The 27,351-nt window shown below is 38.9% G+C and overlaps 1 protein-coding gene and 1 long non-coding RNA gene across 3 annotated transcripts in view; one reads left to right on the top strand and one right to left on the bottom strand.

Moving 5' to 3' along the window:
* The window catches only part of FUT9 (fucosyltransferase 9), a 203,887-nt gene extending 194,766 nt beyond the window's left edge, over positions 1–9,121 (bottom strand). For both annotated transcript variants that reach the window (XM_063619575.1, XM_055259169.2), the window contains exon 1: positions 9,036–9,121. The gene's annotated coding sequence lies outside the window, so the exon portion shown is untranslated. The remainder of the gene's footprint in view (positions 1–9,035) is intronic.
* Positions 9,122–9,551: 430 nt separating this feature from the next.
* LOC129471018 (uncharacterized) lies at positions 9,552–26,969 on the top strand. The gene is made up of 4 exons (XR_008653471.2): positions 9,552–9,961; positions 10,180–10,317; positions 26,600–26,678; positions 26,805–26,969. It is a non-coding gene; the product is annotated as an uncharacterized lncRNA (long non-coding RNA).
* Positions 26,970–27,351: the final 382 nt, after the last annotated feature.

The following is a 27,351-nucleotide window of genomic DNA, read 5'->3' as shown; positions in this document are numbered from 1 at the left end:
AAAATACAGATGCCAGAATTTTCCTCTAAATGGAACGAGTTCCTTGTCTGAGAATTCCAGACTGGAATCTAGAGTCCAGTCTCAGACCTGCAGCACTGTAACAACTAATACTAAGATTTGCGCTGGGTAGGCGGAAGCTTCTACCCTCTTTCAGACAATAGTTAAGAGTAATGTGTACATATATTGAGTGTGAAAAGGGAACTCCATAGCCAGAAACCAGGTGAATCATTAGAATTTGGCTCACAATGGAAAGAGGGGGTTATGGATCATATTGTTCTCAAGGAATCATGGCAAATGCTGTGTTGACTTACAGCTAAATCTCGCCTTCATGCCAACCTTAGATCCATTTGGAAGTAATGAGAAAATGTATCGAAGGTTTTTGCAGTGGGACTTTGCTGCTATGAGGAAGCTTTATTCCTCTTGAGGAGATTTTTCTGAGACAGAAAAATTCCTGTGGAAAACCACAGATGAGGCATTGACTAGTATTTGGGCTCTTAATGGCCTGGATTGAGTCTAGAATTCTGACAAAATTGACACACTAGAAAATTGAGAAAGAGACCCGAAGAAACCTAGGTAAATTATTGAGGTCATCAACACTGTGCAGAGAAAATTCCCTATCCTTGATGCTGAAACTGGGAGAACTTAAGAGATATAAGATATTGGGGCAGCTAATGCCCCAAATTAAGGTGGATGCCTTAAAGTCACCACTGTGTGAGCCAAGACTGAGTCAGCCAGAGGTCACAAACCCCATACCCCAGGAAAAACAGCAATGTATCTGTGGCTTCTGAGTCAAACGATTCCCAAGGATGAAACAGATGGTGCCGGCCACAGGAGTCCTGCTCCCAATATAGAGTATTGGGTGGACAACAATATTCTAAGTTAATTTGGTTATGCCATGAGCCACTGCAATATCATTGAAACTGGGATAATACATATGAAGTCTCTCTCCTCCCTTGCCCTCTGATTCTTCTGTCCCCTTCTCCCATAATCTCAGTTTATTTAAAGAGAAACATGACTAGAGGTCAGGGTGTCTCTATTCCCAATGGGTATCAAATGACATATGCACCTATCCAAGAATGTTGAGGAATTTCAGGAAAATAAGGGAACCAAACTTTTAGGATATTTGGATGTGGACACCCAAGTCATGTTTTTCACTGGATTTATAGAAAGAAAAGATTGTCTGATTTAGCTAATGGGGTTTAGGCAGTGTGTTCACAGTGAGAAAGGCAAGTTAACATGATCTCATGAATGGAGCCCTTTGGGCCAATTCAATGTACTGTTCTATTTTCTATATCCAATTGTATAGTAATTAATATATTAAGTGCTTATACTTCATCATCAGTTAAGTGCCTGGGGAGATTATCACAATTGGGAAAGGCCAAATGTAGTGAAGTGCTAAAGGGACACATAAATCACTTTTTGGTCTTGTTCTCTATTTCCCCCAGATGGTCCAACAAAAACAATAAGAAGGAAAAGAGGAAAGAAAATCACAGCCTTGATTACAGACTTGAAGGGAACATGGGTGCTGAGAGATGCAGTATTTTAATACAACAGCACTGTATGACCAGTGAAACAGTGTAATGAGAGCTAGAAGCTTGGAATGGATTATAACCAACTGAATCAAGCTGTTAATCCCATAATCCCAACTATTCATGTAACTGAATCCATTGCACAGAGTAAACTCTCAGTATGCTGTCTTGGACTGTGCCAATACCAGCTTTTCTATACCACTGGCTTCTGAGGACAAAGACCAAGTCACAACATAGCCACCAATATACATTTGTAGTAACCTCCCACATTACTACAGGTTACTCCCAGGGGTACCAACATTCCTCTGCCATTTGCCATCAGTAGTACATAAGTCAGCACAAGTGTCCCTACTCTCTATGGTGCAAAGCTTTCACTATACAGATGATGTCCTGTTAATCAGCCAGTTAGAAGCTTCCATTGCAATGGTCTTGACTGTGGTGTTATCACACTTCTATCAACCATGGAAGCTGATAAATTCTGACAAAATTCAGGGTTCTGATTGTCAAATAAAGTTTCTTGGGACTATATGAGCAGATTCACAATGTTTAATCCTTCTGGTAGTCAAAGAAAAACTGCTGTCTCTTCATCCCCAACAAACAAAAACAATGTTCAGGACCTTATTGGAACATTTGGGCATTGGAGATGGTATGTTCCTCACTTGGAAATTCTACTTGGACTTCTATATTAGCTGGTCCAAAAAATCAGCATCTTTTGAATGAAGCAGAAACCAACACACTGTGTTAGTAGGCTGTGGCCTTCTCTCTATATTTGGGGTCCCACATCCCTAATTAACCTGTGAACTACCAGTTTCTGTGACTAATGATTTTTCTAATTGGAGCCCCCGGAAAATGTAAGCAGCCTCCATTCACAAGAGCCCTTTGGGATTTTGGACAGATCACCTCCTTAACATACAGGATATACCCGTACCAGGTACACCTCATTTGAAAAGCAGCTATTAGCTTGCTACTGGGCTCTTGTCAAAACTGAACTCCTGATCCTGAAGACCTTATGACTGTCTGGCATACTATTTCATTTTAGGGTGTACCAACTCAGATTCAATGACCAACAAAGGTAAAAAGGGGTTCTACGAACCTCACTTATAAAATAGAAAGAGTATATTCCAGCTTGTGGCTCGCTCGGCTTTCCAGTGGCATCTCAGCTTTACATGAAAAAGTGGCTTACTCAACTGTTGCAAGTGCCTTAAATTTAACTCTCTGCCAGATCTGCCATCCCACACCAGAAAGCTCTGATCATGATTTGATCTATATTCACCTTAACGATAGCAAAAAATCTACTGGAAATAGCAGGAGATGGCCTCAGCATCTGCATTTCCCATGCAATACCTGTCAACACCTCCAGATGTCTTTCCCACTCCCATTTCTGTAACTCTTGCTTAACCATTCAGTGCAGACAGACAAACACAATTAAGCTGTTGGTGAAGACAAATAGGACAAGTTGGATTGACTGCCTTCATGCAGCCTCTTCAAAACAAGGAGGACAACAAGTCACTCATACTTAACTTAGTGGGTTAAATTAATCTCAGACCCTTTAGGACCCTTGAAAGTCAGCAGGAATTGACTAGTGAAATAGCTCTGTTGGCTCTCTACAGCTCAGGGCAGTGAAACATCGTTATCATTAACACCTACGTCTTGTAGCTCATCTCATGTCAAAGATTTCCCCATTGTTACTTGAAGCTCTCTAATCATATTACCCATGTAACTCAGCCACTTTCTTCACACAACGAATGTCATGAAAACATAAAGTTGTAAAGAATTCATAAAACGGTCAACAAGTTAGGAGGTATATTTTTCTCTCTCATGTAAAAATTGAATAACTTATTTTTTTCTCTTGGTAAACCAATATTGAACATAAATGAACCAGATCCTTCATGGGCGCAGGCTATTCCTACTATAGCATAATTCAGGTACCTTCAGAAGCTGTTTGGGGCCATTATGTTTTTCAATAACATATATATTATAAGCTTTACCTAGGTATAAAAGTAATTGTCCAGTCCGTGTTCTAGGTCAGATGACATGTAATACGTATTATTTAAATGCTGCCATATACTTCTCCCAAATTACTTAATGAGTCTATATTTTATCATCCCAACTATATGTCATCTTCCTTTTCTATCACTGAATTGCAACTGTTCAATAAACATTCATCAGAGTAAATAAAATATAGATAATTACAAATACCATTTAAGGTTGTCTAACTTATTAAAGTGGTTTTTAAACTTTTTGATTATGGAACAGCTATTACATATATTGTTCGTAACCTCCTTCCCTGCATCCTCTGCATGTACTTCTCTGTGAATATTCCTTGAAGATTTAAGTTTCTTAAAAGATAAGCCTTTCCTACTTACTTTAAAAGTATATACTTAGTTACATTTCCATTAAAAGATTACCCTATGACCTCCAAGGACTGAATCAACCACTGAATTTGTTAGTTTGGGACTACCTATGTTCGTTCTACTAATAGGTTCCTGCATTGTCTAAAAAAAAAAAAAAAAAAAAAAAAAATCTCTGTCAGAGTTGAAAGTAATATAGAAAGCAATGGAAACTTGGTTTTTTTAAGGAACTAAATAATTTTTTTGTCAAGCCTTAGCCACAGCATGCCTAGATCCATGTTACACAAGACAGATTTTCTTTTTTGGTCTTTTTGAGTTTTTCCTGGACACCCTTGTTTAATACCAAGGTGACATCCCTAGGTTAAAGCAGCTGGTGTCTCATCACTCCTTCTTATTTGTTCTTACTGGTTTCTCCACTTAAACTCTAAGCTGCTTGAGGTCAGAGTTTAAATCACACTTACTCTTGTGCCTGCCATCATCACTTCGGTTCTTGCCCCATAGGCCCTCAATAAAGAGAGGCTGAATTACACTCCAAAGAAACTATGTCAGGGGAGCCTTAGAGATGTAGTTTTCCTTTCATCCAAATTTGCATCTTAATGTGCTATAAGAAGACCAATGCCTAAGATCAATGCCTCAGCTTTTGAATCAGCCACCCAGCAGTGCAAGATCACTGGTTCCCCTAGTTTACATCAGTCCAGGCACATTTAGATGATATAGTGTTGTTCCAGAAAATGTAATGGAGATATCAAAATATGTCACCATGTTATTCTTCCTAGATGAAATGATGGTGATGAGCCACCATCAGCAAGAATACAGTTTAGAGCTTATTTTTTACGCAGTAATGATAATGGTTTCCCATAGATTTAGTCATTCACTTTCATTGATCTCTCTGGCTATCAGTGAAGAGAAAGCTAAAAGTGCCAGGATTTTCATCTGTGGGCTTGGAACTTTGTGAAACAAATTTACCTTCCCTGACCACCTGAGCTATTCACAGTCTATGGAGGTAAAAATTTAAAAATAAATAAACATATGGATACGAAACCTTCTCTGTGATGACATAAATATTGAATCAGCATGGAGATGAAACTGTAAGTGCGTTTTGCTTACAGAAACTAAAATCTGTTATTTTAGGAATATTTTTCAGTCAATTGTCTATAAAAGTTTATATGGAAGTGTCCATGACATGCTATTAACATGAAAAATCTTACACTGCATAAGTGAGGAATTTCTAAAAAAAATTGTGCAAAAATGTTAAAAGATTTTTAGATGGGCTAGTTGCAGTTTAATTTTTGAATATTTCCCAAGCTTTAACCTGAAGGTGGGAGTGAATGAAAAAGTCTGCTTGACTGATTACCTTTAACTATGGTGTGTTGGAAGCCTAGGCATTGATATGGTCCTTGAAGAAGCACAGACCTTTTATTTCATTTTATTTTCAGATTTCTTTAACATTAATATCGACTTCTCTTTTATTAACATCTTAAAATAAAAGAAGTGGAAAATGTTTTTTATTTTATAGAAAGACAAATACAGCATGGAATTGGGAGACCAGGATTTGAATTCTGTTTCTATTAACTACTCTGGAACCTTGAGCAAGTCATTAGTAGAGTAATAGAAATGGAATGTTCTCTATATTTCTAATCAACATCTGAATTCCGTGAATCTTTCTATTAAGAATGCCGAGCATTCCATTTGCAGCTAAATGAATAAAATTGAATTTTACACAATCAGTCACAGGTAAAAATCACAGAATTTAAATGTTTCTGTCAGGAATTTTAATTGTACATTAGAGTTTATGAGAATATCACTTTATAGCATTGTTGTAAAACTTTGGTTGAATCATCATGCTTATTTTGAAATATTCATTTTACATATTTGCTCTTAAGAATGTGTTCTGCTAAATACTCCCTCCTGAATGCAAGATAGAAAGCAAAATCATGAACATTTATGTAATAATTTGATACTTACAAGTGTAATTTGGGGGTTATTTAAATTTATAAAATTTGCATTTTATAATATAGAGACATGAATTTATAAATAAAAATGCAAATACTTATAAAAACATAATAATACATCCACTGCAATGAAAAAGAAAATACAAGAAATATATATTAAAGTATAAAAATACTGTATGTGGTTATCTCTTGACTGAATCCTCTTGCTTCATAAGACACTAAATTGTTTAGCTGTTTATCGAATATTATAATTTTAGGTATGTGTGAGGTGTGAATATGTGTGCCTTTTTTTCAAGGTATTTTTGTAAATTTGTCTAGAATTTTATTTAGTTCAGTTCATCAATTGGATTACACAAAATAGTTTGCCTTTGATGCTCAGATTTTACTAAATAAAAGGAATAAAATACTTTATTTTTAAAAACTTGCATTTTTATTGCTATAATTAAGGAGTCATATCCTAAAATTCAAGTGGGAAAACAGTTGCTGTTCCAAATACCAAAATAATAGAACCTGTATTTAGTTAACTTAATTTGATTAAAGAATTTAAGCCAGTCTCCAAGGAGTTGAAGACTCCCTATCTCTCCCTTCCTGCAGCTTTCTCTTCCTCAACCATTCTTTCTCTTCATCACACACAAGGCAAAACATGGTTTCACATGGAACATTCAACCAATGGCAACTTGTTGATGGAATAATCTATATAATTTCCATAATTTTTAATTTCTGTTTATAATGTTTAATTTATATTTAACATTGCAAATACTTAAATTAAACCCGTCATCCTCTAGGTGGCATATAATTACGAGCATTATAAGAGACAGTTCAATGGTACTCAAAGATATGCCATTCCAATATTGGTATGCCTTACCTCCCCATACGTTATATTTAACTGTTCAACCTTTCTTACTAATGACAATGACATTAAATTCTGGCAGATCTTCTTGACTTTCAGCTCACCATAATTCTTTATAGAAATTCTTGCCATAATTTTTGGCAGACTAGTTATTTGCATTCTCATAGATAATTCTGAGACCTTGTTAATATTTTCATGTTAATTGGAATTATGTTAGACTACATTGACTTTAATTTATCATCAACATAATTATGGGCAATAGCTGATAAAAATATGACTCCTTGCTTTCAATTCAGGATGTATCGATTCCAATACAGATTAATTACTCTTGGACATACTGTGCATAGTAGTCACCCTACTGTTACCCAAATGTACTGCCTTGAATGTTCTTAGTCAAGCCCTAAATATAACCAACTAAAATTTTCAAATTTAGAAAACCAACAATAAAGTCATTATTCACAGCCCTTCTTGACATTTAATGCAGCTATCCACATTTACTTAAAACCACCCCTTGTCAGTGGACTTGCTCAGTGCATTTCTGCCTATGTATACACAAAAGGGGAATAAAAGCTCAGATACAGTTTGAATGAAAACAAACCAACAAAATTCCTGACATTGAAGAAGGTATTAAGGCAATATTCACTAACAAATTCCCTAGATGATGGCTCAACTTTCCCTTCCTATTTCTTATGTAGCCTGAGACTTGCTCCTTTAAGGTGATGAAGCATACATCTCTCTCCACCAACTGCAAGAGCAAGAATGGCACTTTAATTTATATTCCCCTCAAATTATAGTGATAATAACACCAGGAAATTTATATTGACACACTGCATGCCTCAGTGGGGCACCTTTTAAAGTTTCTAACATTTATTTCTGGATATTCTTATCCGTATTGCTTAGAACACAAGCCCTATGACCAAGGGTTCCATGGAGTACAATGCCATGTTGAAATGAATGTCTTTTCATAATTTCTCTAAAATTTTAAACCATAAATTGTGTGGGGTAGTTTTCTTTTTAAGATTTCAATACATGACAAACTGAGAGCACAAATTTTATTATTTAAACGACCCCTCCCGATGTTCACCTATTCCTCCATCCCCCTTGCTCATATTCATTCATCGAACACAACTCTTTATTTTCTCGCACTACAACTAGAAATAATAAAACGGTAAACATGGTTTCAGAAGAAACGACTACTGCCCTAAGAAAACTTCTACAGAAATACCGTCTGGTGCTAAGAAACTACACAACTCTGGAAGCACCCAAATAGTGCAGGAGCTTCTTGGTACAACGTTTTCTAATCCTCCTATATCCCTCTTTTAGCCACTACACCTAAAGAAAAATAAGAGCTTTGGCTTATTGCAACTTCAAAGAAGATTTTAAAGGGTAAGTTTGGTGCTACTCTCATCTCCTTCAAGAAAAAGCTTCTTATCCTCAAGAGTTGCTGAGCGTTTGATAGTGTTGTTGCTGAAAGAGATTCACCACCTAGGCAAGTCCTCCGTTCTTAACCTGGAAGTAAGACCAATTCCGCAGGAACAGGTAAAATAGGTGTGTTTCCTGTACTCAGCTAAGACGCCTCTCAATGAACAGAACAAACCTAAGCAATGCAAATAGTTCCGCGCTTTAAAACAACAATAACAGAAAGTTTGGTTCCAAAGGGTTTGTTTTTTGTCTTTATTTTTTCCTGCTTGATCATACCCTTAACAGCCCAGGTGCTGAGTAACACACAAAGTAACTGTAGAGAAACCAGGATCACAGCGTGTCTGTGTCAGTTTCCTGAGGTGACTGTCAGAAAATCTGGAGAGGCACCATTGTGTTGAGGGAATGAGGTCAGAATTCACTGAGGACCATTCACCCTGGGAAGGAATAGGACGGGACAGTCGGGCTCGAGAGCCAGGCTTTGGCAAAGGAGAGAAGGTGGGTCAGGGAGGACTTTGTGGAGAAGGCTTTGTCAGCGCAAGATCGATCGGGTGAAGGGTGGCAGATGGGGGCGTTTGTGCACTGGCATAAGGTGGGAACGCAGGGACGGTAACAGTAGAGATGACCCTGTTTGGGGTGACCAGAGGGTCGGGGCCATCTACCGCTGCTAGTGTGGGAGCCTGGGGGCTGGAAGGTGAGGCGGGACTGCGAGCTGCAGGCAGCTGTCCCCGAGAGGGAGAGGCGTTCAGGTTTCCAGCAGGTAGAGTTGAAATCAAACACCCCCTTGGGGACCACAGAGCAACACCCTCCCTGGACCCTCTGCCTGGAGAACTGGGAATCACAGCAGCTGGTTTGGGGTACCTCCCAAATCAAAAGATGTTCTCTCCGCGCCAAGCTTTGACGCCCGACCCCCTGCACTCTCCCGCCTACTCACCGGTCCTAGGGGTAAAGCGCCATCCGGGGCGCTCGCGAGGGCTGCGCGGCGCAGGAGGCAGGCAGGGCCAGGCGGCAGTGGCGGCGCTGTCCTAAGAGCGCGACTGGAGCCGGGGGACACCGAGGCAGCGACAGCGGCGGGGGCGCGGGAAGCTGCAGAGGAGAGCAGTGAATCTGGAGCTGCTGCGCCGCGCGCGCTCTCTGCCCATCTCCGGCTTCGCTGAAGCTGCTACAGCTACTGCCGCTGGAGGGGAGGGAGGCGAGGGGGAGGGGAGGAGGCACGAGGTAGGGAGGGACGGAAGAGCAGGAAGGGTGGGGGGTGAGCAAGCGGAGAGGGGGAGATGGTCGTCCAGAGTTGAGGGGGTGGGGAGGGAGGCGCACAGGAGCCCAGCAAAGGTTCCCACTAAATGAGCTCGGGAGGGGAAATGGAAGATGAGGCGATGGGTCTCTCCCTCGCCCTCCTTCTACCCTACCCTCCTTCCCCCTTCGCGCCCTTTCCTTGGGCTCTTCCTCTCGTGGCTCAGGCTGGGGGTTACCCAAGCTTGGCAGCAGCCGCGGCTTCAGCGCGCTGGTGCGAGTGCTGAGTCCGGGAGGCAGCCGTTACAGCTCTCCGCGCCACCGGCCTGTGGCACCTGTGCGTGCACACTGCCGCCCGCTCCATTGCGGCGGCTCCTGGACCAGGATCCCTAGACTGTCGCCCTCCTTCTCTCCCCTTTCTGGACAGATTATGATCCTACATGTGCATCCATGACATCTGTATAGTCCCCCATTGGTGTTTGTTTCCCTGGGCGCTCTTTGGCACCGGCTGTCCCGCCAGAAGGCGCCAGCAGGGAGCTCAATGCCGGCAACCATCACTTGCCCCTTGGAGCTGTTGCCTGGGCAGGGGTGGCCTTGGTTGTTTACCGCCAGGGTTGACCAGCTAACGAGGTAAAAAAAGAAACATATACTTATATCGTTTTAACCCAATTGCCTCGGACCGTGTTCTCAATGATCTAAGAAGGCTGTGTGAAGGGCATAGTGACAGCCCATTACCTTCTGTCTTGGTTTCCTTCCTCCCTTTTCTCAACATTCTAAAAACCTAGGGATTGAAGGATCTCTGGATCTCTTTATCACAGAGCTTTTCATTTCCCCCTGCATTTTCCTAGGGTTGGTCCCGCTTTCGTAGTGTGGATTTTCGTTTGCTCTATTTGACTCTAAATCAATCCTGTATATTCGCAAACTACAAAGAGGCGCATGCAAATAGATACTGTACTGAGGGCAGATACACGCGCGAGATCGAGAGGGTGAGTTAACACACATTCAGTAAATATAAAAACAACTGAAACATTATTAACTGATTTCCGTGAGCCGTAATTTTATTTTATAATTTTCACGTGGTAATTGGGGATAGACAGTGAGCAAGTAGATTATGTGTCTAAAAGATATGACTAGAAAAAAAAGTCTGGTAAAACTCTCCTCAAATAACATAACACATAAAGTGAGCTAATTATTCCCAGACATTCCCAGGAGGGAAAGAGATTCTGATTTTGTTTGGCTGGCTGGTTGTGTTGCTTTAAAAAAAAAAAATGAAGTAATCTTTCAGTTGGTGGATTCGTTTTTTAAAAGCCTAAAGGATCATAGTCTCTAGAATAAATAAGGCAGGCATTTCATTTTACATAAGTGTGTCTTATATAACAAATGTTCTCATATTTTAAAAAGTGCTCTCTTAACTGTAAATGCAATGTGGAAAAACATTTTCAATGCAATAGGCCATACCTAACTATTGATGAAAAACCTCTAGATTTTCCCGCATACATTCACACGAAGGAAAAAACGATGTTGGAAATAAAGTATTACTTGATGGGCTGGACGGTATCAACTTGCTAGACTCTGTCTTGTTGAGTATATCTGCTAATGAAAATATTTGGTTCAACATTTACCTAATGACCTGAATGAGAGAACCACCTCCTTATTTAGGGAACAAACATCTAATTATTCGAATACACCTCCCTTTTAAAAGGTATGTGTTACTGTCTTCAGAGATCCAGAAGTGTACCATGCAAATTCACCCACTGTTATTCTTTCAATAAAGATCATAGAAAGAAAAGGTTGGCAAAGACTTACAATTCATTCAGCTTCGTAAGTCTTCTCAGTGGTGCCTATACTACATAGGTGAACAATAAATTTTGCAGATGCCAGCGGCTACTTGGGCAGAGGATGGTTACCAAGAATTAATTAAATCTCTGTTTCTCGTTTCTGTTTAGAATATTTCTCATCCCTTCCTTATTAAAGTAATTTACCTTGGAGAATTTTTACTATTTTCCTCCTACATTTAATTATGAAACTATAACGCAATAGCTTATAGTCTCATTTTATGGTTCTAAAATGGCAAAGACAAATACGCAAACTATAATGCCTTACAGCCAAGCAAAGGAAAGGGGTGATGTTTGGAGTAGAGCAAGCAAGCTTCTAACTCCTCCCTCCAGCTTACAATCCCCAGCCACTTGGCCCTCCAGAGACAAGACAGGATGATAAGCAATGGAATGGCATTGAACTCTCCTGCCGAAGGACTTGCATTTCAATGTAGATTCTGCGGCTGGGTGAAAACTTCTCTGTCACCTTTACTACAGCATTCTCACCCGTTTATATTTCTTTCCCCTTCTACATCTCTATTACTGTTGTACTGTGTTATGCATTACACCATGAGAAAAATTAACCAACTTAACAATAAAAGCTTAATTTTAAAACACTGACCCTTTGAACTTATTTAATTGAAAACAAATTCTCATGCTGAAATTTTCTAAAATCAGAAAGATTCAAAACCCTGTCTTTGAACTGATACTGCATGAGTGCCAGATATTGGTTAGCAAAGGAAATATCATTGCTCTATTTATTGAACACAGACTCAATTAGCACTCCCTGTAGGCAGGCAATATGTTAGGCCCCAGGGATATCATAGTTAAGAAAATTGCTAACTGTGCCCTTGTGAGGCTTAAGAGTCCAGTGATACAATAAAAAAAAGCTTTATCACTAAGAAAGATATTCTAGTAATAATGATGATCATGAGAAATTTCAAGTTTAAAGACGAAATATTTAATAATTTAATTATAGGCATTAAAAAGATTAGGAGTAAAGGAAGACAGATTATGAGCCTCTGCTATAACCAGTCCTTATGTGAGCTGCTGAAGAAAAGACGAGAATGAAGGGTTAGTTAAGAAAGTCACATTTGTTGTAGTAACAGAATACAGTGGATACATTTTAGGCAAGGGAAAATTTTGGTGAGCCTTAACTTTAAAAAATAAGCATCTGCTTTTATTCAAAGTGAGAAAACTGGAGAATAATAAATGTTTCTGAGGTTGCAGACACTTCTAAAAATTATATATGTACTGTATGATACATACGATTAGCTCTGCTGAATACATGGACTGAATCTATTATGAAGACAGTGGCAAAAATTAGGAGTTTTCCCTCTTTCCTCCCAAGGAATGTACCAAAGAATCAAAAGGAAAAAAAACTCACAACTTTTCTTCAGTAAAATCAAAAGATAGATAATCTGCGGTTTCCAAAATTTGTATGTGAAATCCCAGAACTGCTGAGATCAAACAGAATTCTCAGAAGAGAAAGAAAGAAGGGCAGGGAGTGGGGCCCAATGATACCTAATTTGAGAATACAACAACAACAAAAACAACAACAACAACAAACTTCTTGAAAGTGAGACTTTCACTCAGAAGAACAAAATCAATTTCCATTGGTTACAACAATGGATTCAGGAACTAGAGTTGGGGTATAGCTGCAAAAGGAGGAAAGAAAGAAACCTGACAAACGTAGAGGACTCAGTTGTGGCTAATCTCAGAAAACCGACAAAAATATGATTCCTGAAGGTAAGTTCTTACTGTGACCTAAGAAACCTATATTTCTTGTTTGCACCAATCAGTGTAAGAACTGCAATTTCCAACAATCAGTGTGGATAGTGAAAGAAGCCCACTTGGATGTGTCTTGCAGGAAGTAATGGAGTGATACACAAAAATTAGGCAGAGGAGTGAGTCTGTCTCTGTAGCAGCAGTGAAGAGAAACCCTTTGAAAACCCCAGGAGTCATTTTCCTCTCCTTTTCCCAAGAACCTAGATAAGAAAAATGTAACTCAGTTGTATATGAGTAATTGAAAAAAGAAAGGACACACTGTCAACAAAAGTAGTATAGGAAAGGACTTGCACAGGAGTAGTAAAATGTATCAATTGTTGAAGAACACACACCATAGCAATGTTGTCATGGAGAAGTTGAGAAATTTGTTCTAACATTACAGCAGAAATTTTCAAAAAGGCACAATGAAGGAATTGCTTCTATAAATGAAAACTACAAGGTACAAATGCAAGAAATTGGGAAGGGATGATGAGAGACAATAGGAGCTGGTGACACATAGCTGGGGGAACTCAGAAAAGAAGTGAAGAAAAAAAATACCTTCACGAATTAAGAATATAAATGGAAGAGTTACAAGGTAAGATGGACACTGAGATAGACACAGCAAGAAAAAGAAGAGACAGAAATGAGGAAGGCTAACAAAATGAAATGCAAGTAAGGAAAAAATACACAGGATTAGAGAGAATACAAAAGATGGAGAAGATAGGGAATGGTAATCCAATAGATACATAATTAGAGAAAAGAAATAAGTGATGGGAAAATAAATATGTCAGTATATTATTAAAGAAAGAAACATTCTTCAAATGAAAGATGACTTGAAATTTCACTTTGAAAAGAAACAATGATTACCAGGAAAAATTGCCCCAGAATCATCAACATTGAGATGTGTCCTAGTACAGTAACTAGAATTTAAATATAAAAAAGAATTTTTTTAGGCATGCAGGCAAAAGCAATCAGTAACTTATAAAGAAAAATACTGATACTGGCCTCAGAAGTCTTCACTGCAACTTTAGTGGAATCGAGCCATTCAATATCAGTGGAACAAAGCTTACAAGAAACCAAATAAAATAAAATAAAACTAAGGATTTTTTTCTTTTTAGCTAAATGGTTTTTCAAGTACAATGGGAATAGACAAACAATGGTGAACATGCAAGAACTCAGGGACTGTTATTCTCATGAAACCACCTTCAGGAAATCACTAGAATAATGAATGAAATTCAGCTTTCTAATAAATAAATAAAAGAGACATGCTGATTCAAGGACTGATTTTCAAGTTAATACATTCAATTTATTTATCTACTGATCTACAATGTTAGAATATGAGAATTAAAGCAGTATAATGCAATATAAACCTTGTAGAAAAAATAGACTCTGACAATATAAAAATGATATGAGATATAATGGCATCGATTTTCTAATGGCTGGGAGTCCAACAAAACCACTTAAAAGAACAAACAAGTAGCATGACATTTAGCAACACAAAGATGAAATTTAATCCAAATTATTTGATAAATTATCTAGTCAAGCAGGAAGGCATGGAGGAATAAGAAACACTAATTTTTATCATTACTTTAACAAGCTAACAGGAACGTTTCTTACTTTAACTAAAAAATAGAGCAATGCAGATAAATAATTACAAAAGTAACACAGAACAAAATGAAAATCTTTGTAAATATTAAGAATACATATATAGGCTGGGCGTGGTAGCTAACACCTGTAATCCTAGCACTTTTGGAGGCTGAGGTGGGCAGATGGTTTGAGCCCAGGAGTTTGAGACTAGCCTGGGCGACATAGTGAAGCCCTAACTCTACAAAAAATACAAAAATTAGCCGTGGGTGGTGGCACACTCCTGTAGTCCCAGCTACTTCGAGGGGCTGAGGCAGGCGGATCGCTTCAGCCTGGCAGATGAAGGCTGCAGTGAGCCATGATTGTGCCACTTCAACCTGAGTGACAAAGTAAGACCTTGTCTCAAACACACACACACACACACACACACACACACAGAAAAAATAAAACAGAACTCAAAATGAAGGAGTTTTACAAAGTAACAAGTGAAAACATAACACAATATGTCAGAACCAAAAGTAAATATTTCCATTATATCAATAAATGTAAATAAAATTATCTCCTGTTCTATAGACAAAAATAAAGATTTTTATACTTTATCACTAAAAATAGAGTTCTATGTTTTATATCTACAGCAAGAAAACTCAGAACATTTAAAAAATAAAAAGATGAACAAACATAGTATCAGGGAAATGGAAACAAACAGTAAGCAGGCATTGCAACCTTAATCAGAGATAAGGTGGCATAAAGCCTAAAACGTGTTAAACAAGATAAAGAAGGATATTTTAAGGTGATCACAGAACAGACACCTTCCTATGAAAACAAAGCAATTATGAATATCTGTGTAGAAGATTATATATCACCAACATTCCTACAGCAGCAATTATAAGATATTCAAGGAGCTAGCATGAAGCCCACCATTAATAAAAGTCTTAATACTTTATAAAATATTGGTAAAGTTTTGAATATTAAATGTCATATATACTTTTCAGGCCAATCTCACTGAAGAGCGTCAGTGCAAAAATCCTAATTAAAATATTAACAAATGAACCTGAATAGCACATTACTGTATCAACACTAAGTGTATTTTTCTTTTTTTCCAAAAAGGTTGAAATGTTACTGTATTAGAAAATGTATTAACATACTTAGTCACTTCCCTTATCTATAAAATGGAAGTGTAATATTAGTATCCACTTTATGGGATCATTTTTTCAATGATTAAAAGAGTTATTGCATACCAAATCTTTAGCAAGAATGCCTGGCATAGAGTGAGCCTTTCATAAATATTATCTGTTGTGTTTAGCAGCATTCATAAGATGTTAAAAGATGACTATGCTTGTGATAGTAATATGTCTTCTTATCAGTTTCTTAAATAATAAACTTCTTATGTTAATTTATTAATATTGTATTCTCATCTTTTATCCCTTCTCCTTGGGGTTTTTACTATTGTTGTTTTAGGCCCTCTGTTCTTTTTGTATTAACATCCTACAAAAATTAAAATCAATTTGTAAATTCAGAGAGTACCTAAGACCAACCACTTATTTTAAAATAATTTCAAATGATAATACTAATACATGAGTGCACTACCTCTGTTTTAAATAGACGTTATTTTTTAGGGCAGTTTTAGGTTCACAGCAAAATTTAGCAGAAGATAGAGTTCCCACATAGCGCCCACCACATACATGCACAGCCTCCTCATTGTCAACATCTCTCATGAGAGGCATGTATTTGTTATAAGCAATAAACTTATATTGATACATTATCATCACCCACTGTCTATAGTTTACAGCAGGGTTCACTCAATGTTGTACATTCTATGGATTTTGACAAATGTGTAATGGCATGTATCTATTATTGCAGTATCATACAGAGTAATTTCACTGTCCTAAAAATTCTGTTTCACCTATTCATTCCTCCCTCCCCCGCAGCTGCTGACAACTACTGATCCTTTTACTCTATCTATAGTTAGAGATGTCCTAGAATGTCATACAATTGAAATCATATGTTATGTAGCCTTCTCAGACTGGCTTCTACGACTTGGTCATAAGCATTTAAGTATCCTCCATGTCTTTATTATTGTTATTGTTATTATTATTATACTTTTAAGTTCTGGGATACGTGTGCAGAATGTGCAGATTTGTTCCATAGGTATAAACGTGCCATGGAGGCTTGCCGCACCCATCAACCTATCATCTACATTAGATATTTCTCCTGATGCTGTCCTTCTTCTAGCCCCCCACCCCCCGACAGGCCCCAATGTGTAATGTTCCCCTCCCTGTGTCCCTGTGTTCTCATTGTTCAACTCCCGCTTATGAGTGGGAACATGCGGTGTTTGGTTTTCTGTTCCTGTGTTAGTTTGCTGAGAATGATGGTTTCCAGCTTCATCCATGTCCCTGCAAAGGACATAAACTCATCGTTTTTTATGGCTGCATAGAATTCCATGGTGTATATGTGCCATGTTTTCTTTATCCAGTCTATCATTGATGGGCATTTGGGTTGGTTCCAAGTCTTTGCTATTGTGAACAGTGCTGCAATAAACATACGTGTGCATGTGTCTTTATAGTAGAATAATTTATAATCCTTTGGGTATACCCATACCAGAACATTGCTTGCTGTGCTTAAGAATTAGATCAAAGTGAGACAGATTACCAAAAGCAACAGTGTCCTCAAGCTATAATAGGTCAAAGCACTGAAAAGCCATATGTCCTCTATCCTGGGCAATCGCAGAGACAAATATTTTGTGCTCAAACATAAAATCACAGCAGATATATTTTCTGGTGTCTTGGCAATGAGCTAGCTGGGAGCTGTGACTCCCCTTTACCCTAGTGGAATGGACTGCAAAGCTATCAGTTCCCCAGGCCTCCAGGTGTTATCATCACTGTATAAACAAGTCATTTGCACAAACAGTGTTTCAGGTCTTGGGAATAAACCTCCCCTGAAGAGCTGGTCCCTAATCTGACTATTGCTCCCCACCTTTTTAACATTCTCAAGGGCACTCTCACCCTAGTCCTATAAAAAATTAGAGGAAGAGAGGACAGGTTTCCTTCCTGGAGAACAGTGTCCTTTACAATTTCCCATTGTGTTTTCACCCTTATATGCTTCTCCAAGGGAGAAAAGAATGTGGCAAACAGCATGCTGTATCTTACTGTTCCTCTGTTTATAAATTTCCCCAATAGAGCTTGTTTTTTTGCAGACCAGGTGGCATTGTGACCTAACTCTCTGCAGGACTGTAGGGAAGAAGAGACAAATTCACATTGTTCTTTTAAAAATATTTATATTTGATTTAAGCACCATAGTTCTGTTAGTGGCATATAACAATTAATTAGGTCATAAATTCACTAGTCACATTTTAGTGCTTTTAATAAGATTTCAGAGAAACAACATTCTCATCAGCTATAAATCCACAAATCATATTGCAGAATATTACTTCTGAAGGTAATAGTTTCAATTTTTATTGATTCTCATTGGATGCAATTTAAAAAGGCACGATTTTCTAATACTGACACCAAGCTCTAGAGGTGCACCAAATCTAGGCCTTAATCTCTCATATACTATATGGGAAATTTATCAGTAAGCTGACACTGAAAATCCTCTATGAGAGTAACATTTATAAACTTAAGATGTAGAAATACATGTGAGCTACAAAAGATTACTATTATTTAAATAGTAGTAGAAGTATAATATAATGATTTACATAAATAGTAAATTATATTTAGTGCAATAAATAGTAATTATCCAGAAGATGGTGTACTTTAAATACCACTTTAGCTAAGAGACCAAACAATACAGTTCTCCCAGAAAAATGGGAGCTTATTATTCTTTCTTATGTAACAGCCTCAGGGGTTTCAATCATCTCTCTCTTCTTGTCTTTTACTATAAGCAGTCAGGAGGAGCCAAGACCCTCCTTCAACATTTTTCTTAGAAATCTCAGCTAAATACCCAATTTTATTGCTTATAAGTTTTACCTTCCACAAAACACTAAAACACAGTTTAGCCATGTCTTTGCCATTTTATAACAGGGATCACCTTTTTCATTTCCCAAAATATATTTTTATTTCCATTTCAGACCTCACAGGAATCACCCTTAGTGTAAACATTTCTAGCATGTACCTCAGAACTCTTTCAACCTCTACCCATTACCCAGTTCCAAAGCTACTTCCATATTTTTTGATATTTGTTACAGCAGTACCTCCATCTTTGTATCAAAATCTCTATTAGTCTGGTTCTCCAGAGAAACAGAATGTAGTAGAGTTCTTAGAAGAAAGAAAATTTTGTGTATGTGTATACATACATATATATGTATTTATAAAGAGATTTACCATAAGAAATTGGTTCATGAGATTATGGAGGCAAGATCTGCAGTCAGCAAACTGGAGATCAAAGAGAATTGATGCAGTAGTCCCATTTTGCTTCCCAAGGCATGAGAGTCAAGAGAGCCTAATAAATTCCAGTGTAAGTGCAGAAAAAGTCCAATGCTCAAGCTCAAGCAACCAGGCTTCCTCCACTCTCAGGAAGGCCTTTTTGTTCTCTTTAAGCCTTCAGTTGATAGGAAGAACAATTTGCTTTACTCACTTGACTGATTCAATTGTTAATCTCATCTAAGAATTCCCGCATAAACAAATTCAAAGCAATGTTTAACCAAATGTCTAGGCACCCTGTGGCCTGGTAAAGTGGAACATAAAATTAACTATCACAGGTGGTGAAAAATTTCATTTTAAAGCTCGTGACCCTTCGTAAGTTTGCAGAAACGACATCCTTTCACGAGCCAGAATGTAGTATATAGCTTTATCTATGTCTAAGGGAGGTCAGGAAATGTAGTCTGTAGCTGGGTGGACATAAATTGACCTTAAACTTGGAGGTTTCTAGTACTTCAAAGAAAAAAAGAAGATCTTATACTAGAAACACTATCTCTGTCTGCATTCACATGCACGTGTGTTGCACATTATTACCCTATTTTTTGTGCCTATGGTAGCAATAAAAGAGGTCTTCTACACAGATGCCTTCAAAAAATTTTAAGAGGCCACTGACAAACTTAACCAGATAGGTCGCAGAATATTAAGTGTTTTACTATGTTCTTCTTGTCTAAATCCAATGATCTTCTTTAACATAACTTCTCTTCTTTTTACTTTTATTTTAGGCTCAGGAGTATATGTGTGTTTGTTATGTATGTGAATTGTGAGTCATAGGGTTTTGATGTACAGATTATTTCATCACCCCAGTAATAGGCATAGTACCCAATAGGTAGTTTTTCAATCACCACTCTCCTCTGAACCTCCACCCTCAAGTAGGTACTGATGTCTGTTGTTTCCTGCGTTGTGTCTATGTGTACTCAATGTGTAGCTCCCACGTATAAGTGAGAACATGTGACATTTGGTTTTCTGTTCCTGCATTGGTTCACTTAAGATAACGGCCTTCAGCTCCATTCTTGTTGCTGCAAAGGATGCGATCTCATTCTTTTTCATGGCTATGTATTATTCCATGGTGTAAATCTACCACATTTTCTTTATATAGTCTACCACTAATGAGCATTTAGATTGATTCCATGCCTTTGCTCTTGTAAATAGTGCTACAATGAGTGCATGAGTGTATGTGTCCTTTGGTAGAACAATTCATATACCTTTGGTTATATACCTAATAATGGGATTTCTGGGTCAAATGGTCATTCTAAGTTCTTTGAGAAATTGCCAAACTGCTTTCCACAATGGCTGAAGAAATTTCCAGTACTATGTCAACTAGGACTGGTGAGAGTAGGTATCCTTATCTTGTCCTGGTTCTCAAGGACAATGCTTCTGGGTTTTGTTCATTCAGTATGATGTTGGCTTCAGGTTTATCAGAGATGCTTCATTATTTTCAGATATTTTGCTTCGATGACTAGTTGTTGATGGATTTTAACATGAAGGTGATGACAGCTGGCAGCTGTCCAAAGCAACCGCTGCCATGGTACCAGCTGCGGTGGGGTGCAGGTAGTGGGGTGTGGGTTCAAGCCATGGGTACTTAGGTGTGGATACTGAGGCGAACTGTCCCTGGGGTCTGCTGCCCTGGGAGCCCACCTCTGGGAGCCACTGCGGTGGGGCCAAGCTGGGCTAAGCCACCCACTGGTGGGGGAATAGCAGCAACAAGCATGGAGGGACCCCAAAGCAGAACTTGACCCAAGGAAGTGCTGTGCTTGTGCATGGAGTGTGAGGGCTGGTCCCGAACATGGAGTAGTGGCCACATTTCAGGGCCCTGCAGCGGGGACTGGGAGTGGTCCTTCGTGAGTGGGACCTGGCCAGCATCATGCCCACCCTGCTGAGGGCACTGTGCCTTGGTGGGAGGCTCAGCATGGGGCCATCCTAGGATGCCTACCAAGGATCCACCCCATGTTGGGGTGACAGCTGAGTCTGGTGCTCCCAGTAGCTGTGTCCATGGCCCACAATCCACTCCTGAAGACATACTTATGGCATGGTCATGAGCTAAGGAACGGGGAGCCCCTGTTCACCACTGAGAACCGGACTGCAGGGGAACTTGCAAATGTCATCCCTTCCCCAGAACCTGGCAAGGGCAGGGGGCCCGGCCCCAGGCTGCAAAGTGTCAGACAGGGCAGTAGGAGCAGCTTCAGAAGCAGCAGTGGTGGCAGTGTGTCCCCTGTGCCCGATGTCCCTAAGGCAGCTGACTGTGCCACCCCCATCCTCACATGGCCTGGCAGGACTGGCTCCCAGGCCCAGAGCCTCCACTGCAGCTTTGACCTTGCTCTCTGCCGTGTCCTGGGAGCCTACAAGCATCTGGCCAATGGTGCAGCTGGGACTCAGAGGACAAGCCCAGGAAGCATGGGGTTCATTTGTACGGAATTGGCCGGGGTCACCATGCCACCTGCGCCTTGCCTGCTGCCACTGTGGTGAGATGCAGAGTAGGGGCATAACCTGGGACAGGGACAGTTGGGAGCCCTGCCCCTCCCAAGTTGGCAGGGCTGGAGCTCCCCAGGAACAGCTGCAGCCACCCAGGTTGTGGCTGTGGGCCCAGGCTTCCAGATCCTCTCTCAGGGCCCAGAAGGGCCCCCATGTCACCACACGCTCAGGGGTGCCTGCTCCCAGTGCCTGCGCTCAACCTGCTGTGGGCACTCTGAGATGGGAGTGGAGTTAGTGCCAAGCCCTGGAACTGTCACAGCTTGGCCTGGTGTGCAGCAGGGCCCCCTGCTGCATCGGCCCGTCCAGACTTTGGGCACCAACAAGTGTGGGAGGAGGCTCATATGAGGCTAGGAGCAGCTCAGCCTGTGGGTGCCTCTTGGCCTGAGTGGCCTGGGTACCATGAGCAGTGGCGGGAGGTAGACAGGCCCTTCTGCAGGAAGAGGCAGGTCCCAGTGAGGCTCCACCTTCAGCCAGGGAGGGCATGAAGGTTGGGGCTGGGCTGCTAATCCTGCAGATTGATGTGGGGACTTGTGATGCCTTTTCTTCGCTGTTCCTACCCACCCATGAACCAATCGGCATGCATTTCGTCCCCTCTGAGGCCCATAAAAGCCCTGGGTTCATCAGATCAGAGAAGAGGACAAAGAGTCAATGAGAACACTGGCCTACAGAGAAGAGCTACCCTCTGTGGGTCTCCTCTGAGCTGTTCTAACACTTAATAAAGCTCCTCTTTGTCTTGCTCACCCTCCACTTTTCTGCATACCTCATTCTTCCTGGATGCAGGACAAGAACTCGGGCCAAGGCGCTACTGGCCACAGAGGTTTCTGGACAGAAAAAGCAACATTGCAAAAATCCCATATCAAAGGGATGTTGAATTTTATTGACAGTATTTTCTGCATCTATTGAGATGATCATGTGGATGTTTTTTGTTTTGTTTATGTGATAAATCACATCTTTTGGTTTGCATATGTTGAACCAACCTTGCATCCCAAGGATAAAGCCTACTTGATAGTGATGGATTCACTTTTTGATATTATGCTGGATTCAGGATTCAGTTTGCTATTATTTGGTGAGGATGTTTGCATCTATGTTCATCGAGGATATTGGCCTAAAGTTTTCTTTCTTTGTTATATTTTTGCCAGGTTTTTGTATAAGAATGATTCTGGCCTCACAGAATGAGTTATGAAGAAGACCCTCTTCCTCAATTTTTGGGAGTAGTTTCAGTAGGAATGATATCAACTCTGCTTTATACATCTAGTAGAATTCAACTATGAATCTGCCTGGTCTTGGGCTTTTTCTGCTTGGTAGGCTTGTTACTACTGTTTCAATTTTGGAACTTGTTACTAGTCTGGTCACAGATTAAATTTGTTCTTGGTTCAATCTGGGAAGGTTGTACTTTTCCAGAAATTCATTCATTTCTTCTAGGTTTTCTAGTTTGTGTACATAAAGGTGTTGGTAGTAGTCTCTGAATGGTTTTCATATATCCATGGGGTTGGTGGTATTTTCCCCTTTGTTTTTTTCTGATCGATTGTCTTTATTTGGATCTTCTTTCCTTTTTTTATTTTTTAGTCTATCTAGTTGTCTATCCATCTCATTTATTCTCTTAAATAACAATTTCCTAGATTTGTTGATCTTTTATATGGTGTTTCATGTCAAGTTCCTTCAGTTCAGCTTCAATTTTGGTTATTTCTTTTATACTGCTAGCTTTGGATTTGGCTTGCTTTGTTTTTTTACTCTATCTGTGATGTTACGTTGCTAATTTGAGATCTTTCTAACTTTGGATGTGGGCATTTAGCACTATAAACTTCCCTCTTAATACTGTGTTAGCTGTATCCCAGAGATTCTTGCTACATGTATATTTTTTCTCATTAGTTTCAAAGATTTCTTGATTTCAGCCTTAATTTTATTGTTTATCCAAAAGTCATAAAGGAACAGGTGTTTAATGTCCATGTAATTATATGGTTTAGAGCAATTTTCTTTCTATTAATTTTTATTTTGATTGTGCTATGGTCTGAGAGTATGGTTGGTATTAATTCAATTTTTCTGAATTTGCTGAGAATTGTTTTATGACCTCTTGTGTGTTCAATTTTAGGGTATGTGCCATATGCATATGAAAAGAATGTGTATGCTATTGTTTTGGGGTGTAAAGTTTGGTAGATGTCTGTTAGGTCCATTTGGTGGAATGTCGAGTACAGATTCCAAATATCTTGGTTAGTTTTCTGCCTCTATAATCTTCGTAATACTGTCAGTGAGGTTTTGAAGTCTGTTACTATTGTTCTATGGTTATCTAAGCCTCTGTAGGTCTCTACGAACTTGTTTTATAAATCTAGTTACTCCTGTGTTAGGTGCATATATATTTAGAATAGTAAGGTCTTTTTGTTGAATTGAACCCTTTACCATTATGTGATGCTCTTCTTTCTTTTTTAACTTTTGTTATTTTGAAATCTGTTTTCTGAAATTAGACTAGCAGCTTCTGCTTTTTTCTGTTTTCCATTTTCTTGGTACATTTTTCTCTATCCTTTTTCTTCAAGCTTATGGAGGTCATTGTATGTGAGATAAGTCTCTGGAAGACAGTGTTCCAATGAGTCCTACTTCTTGATCCAATGTACCACTCTGTGCATTTTAATTGGGGGCATTTAGTGGATTTACATTCAAGGTTAATATTGATATGTGCTAATTTGATCCTGTCATCTTGTTGTTAGCTGGTTATAATGCTGACTTGATTGGGTAGTTGCTTTATAATGTCAATGGTCTTTGTAATTAAGTGTACTTTTGCGGTGGCCAGTAAGGGACTTTCCTTTCCATATTTAATATTTCCTTCAAGACCTCTTTTAAGGCAGATCTGGTGGTAACAAATTCCCTTAGCATCTTCTTTTCTGAAAAGGGTCTTATTTTTCCCTTGCTCATTAAGGTTAGTTAGGCTGCATATGAAATTTTTTATTGAACTTTTTTCTTTAAGAATGCTGAATAAGGCTTTTAATCTCTTTTGGTTTGTAGGATTTCTGTCAAAGGACCTACTGTTAGACAGATGGGGTTCCCTTTGTAAGTGATCTGCAGCTTCTTTCCTAGCTGCCTTTAAAAGCTTTTCTTTCAATCTTGGAGAATCTGATGACTATATGCTTTGGGGATGGTCATCTTGTGTAGTATCTTCCTAGGGTTCTCTGAATTTCCTGAATTTGCTTTTTGTCACTTGATATGGTTAGGTTTTGTCCCCACCCAAATCTCATTTTGAATTCCCACCTGTTGTGGAAGGGACCCTGTGGGAAGTAACTGAATCATGGGGGCAAGATTTTACTGCACTGTTCTCATGATAATGAATAAGTCTCATGAGATCTGATGGTTTTATAAGGAGTAGGTCCCCTGCACAAGTTCTCTCTCTTTGCCTGCTGCCAATCCATGTAAAATGTGACTTGCTCCTCCTTGCCTTCTGCCATAATCGTGAGGGCTCCCCAGCCATGTGAAACTGTAAGTCCATTAAACCTTTCTTTTGTAGATTGCCCAGTCTCAGGTATGTCTATATCAGCAGTATGAAAAAGGACTAATGTAGTAAATTGGTTTCAGTAGAGTGGGGTGCTGCTGAAAAGATATCCAAAAATGTGGAAGTGACTTTGGAACTGGGTAACAGGCAGAGGTCGGAACAGTTTGGAGGACTCAAAAGAAGACAGGAAAATGTGGGAAAGTTTGGAACTTCCCAGAGACTTGTTGAGTGGCTTTGCCCAAAATGCTGATAGCAATATGGACAATAAAATGCAGGCTGAGGTGGTCTCAGATGGAAATGAGGAACTTGTTAGAAACTGAAGCAAAGGTGATTCTTGTTATGTTTTAGCAAAGAGACTGGTGGCATTTTGCCTCTGCCCTAGAGATTTGTGGAACTTTAAACTTTAGAGAGATGATTTAGGGTATCTGGCGGAAGAAATTTCTAACCAGCAAAGCATTCAAGAGGTTACCTGGGTGCTGTTAAAGGCATTCAGTTTTATAAGGGAAGCAGAGCATAAAAGTTCAGAAAATTCGTAGCCTGACAATGTGATAGAAAAGAAAATCTTACTTTCTGAGGAGAAACTAAAGCTGGCTGCAAAAATTTGCATAAGTAACAAAAAGCGAATGTTAATCCCCAAGACAGTGGGGAAAATGTCTCCATGGCATGTCAGAGGTTTTCAAAGCAGCCCCTCCCATTACAGGCAGAGAGGCCTAAAAGGGAAATATGGTTTACAAGCATATAAGCTGTATATAGGCATTGTGCTATAGTTGATAAAGTTATTTCTCCTGAGGATACGAATGATCATTTCTGATACTGCTAAATATGTGGACAGGAATTGAACAATTAAGCAAATAATAAAGTAAAGTAAGTAAATAAATAAAGAATGGTGGTTTCTCACTGTAGGAATGGGAGTTTACAGATAAACAAGGGAGTAGACTAGAATGATCCTAGTAAAGAACTCATGTTTAATTTAATATAGATGCAGATGGTTATATATAAAATATTTATAGAGTTCATTCTTGTTATTTACGGTAGTTATATTCTATAAAGTCATTACAAACACTGAATTAGCAAATGAAGAACAATTGTCCAAGAAAAAAATATAGGGTTAGTTTTCTGTCAGCCTCTGGTTATAACGTTTTAATTAACCAATCAGTATGCAACCTGTTTTATGTGTATTTCTGTTTTAACTCACCTCACTTAAAATATAGTGTTGGTTCATTAATATTGAACTCCCAGCCAACAATACTATATATATATATGTGTGTGTGTGTGTGTGTGTGTATATATATATATATATATATATAGTTAAAAATTGTTCCAAGTTTGGTCATTAGGAGCTCTTTCAATTGGCTCCTGTGCTCCTGTAGAAAGGATATATATATATATATATACATAGATAGATAGAAAGACAGATATATATATTACATATATAACCCTTGCCTGAAGGAAGCTTATCTAACCCAAGTATTTTCTTCATAAGGTACAATACAACCTTCTCTCACTTAGGAATACTAGGAAAACACTGTAGCACCACACTTGAGGGGCCACTTCAAACAGGAAAATAACATAAAGCGCAAAAAATGTGCAAAACATAATGCTAAGTATACCACAAAAGGATGCTTGTTTATATTATGATAGTTAAAACAAGAAGGCAGAATGTTGCCTTGCTCTACTTCAGTTAGGATGTACATGTCAGGTCACTCAGGTCACTCTATTTTTTTTTTTTGGCTGTCCTGCACAGGTACATAAATTTTCAAGAAGGAAATTCACAAGTATGGAATCTACAAATAAAGAGATCTACTGTATGTATAAAATCACAGGTTAGTGTACACACAACTATTTCTTTGCTCTGTTAGCTGAGAGAGCTTAAAATAAAGAATATTCTTATAATAACAAGCACACTTATTGTCCAGATCTCAGTTTCTAATACCATTCTCCAATGACAGGAAGCAAGGCTCCCTCGAGAAATGGCAGCTTCTAGAACTGGAGCAGAAAATATGTAAGATTAACCTGCAGCATTTTGAAGTCCCAGAAAGTAAAAACGTGATTTAAAAAAAGGCCCCCAAAATACATCAGTGGGGGTATGTATGTCAAAAGAGTACAGGAGCTAACTGAAGGAGCACTTAATGGCCAAACTTGGAACAATTTGAGTACAAAATAAAGTATAAGTATCTATGAGTACATACTGATATAAATTTAAAAATTTGACCAATTAATAAATGAAGAAATAAGTCTTTCGTGTGGAAGAGTTCCAAAAAATTTATGTAGGTACCCTTCCTTCAAGCAGAGAGAACATAACTTTTCATCCCTTAAGTATGGGCTGTGATACTGACTTACTTCCAAAGAGTACAGCATGACACAGAGGAATAAGAGTAACTTCACAGTGAAGAAATCTGACAATCAGTATCTCAGATGACCAAGGTTGACACAAAAAATGACAAATCATGTTGATTTTATCTTTGATATGATGTGATGAAAATGGCACTTTACCTC

This window comes from Symphalangus syndactylus, chromosome 2, assembly GCF_028878055.3.
Source record: "Symphalangus syndactylus isolate Jambi chromosome 2, NHGRI_mSymSyn1-v2.1_pri, whole genome shotgun sequence".
Classification (NCBI taxonomy): Eukaryota; Metazoa; Chordata; class Mammalia; order Primates; family Hylobatidae; genus Symphalangus; species Symphalangus syndactylus.
Note: the sequence above shows the minus strand (reverse complement) of the source record. Positions and strands in the feature narration are given on the sequence as shown.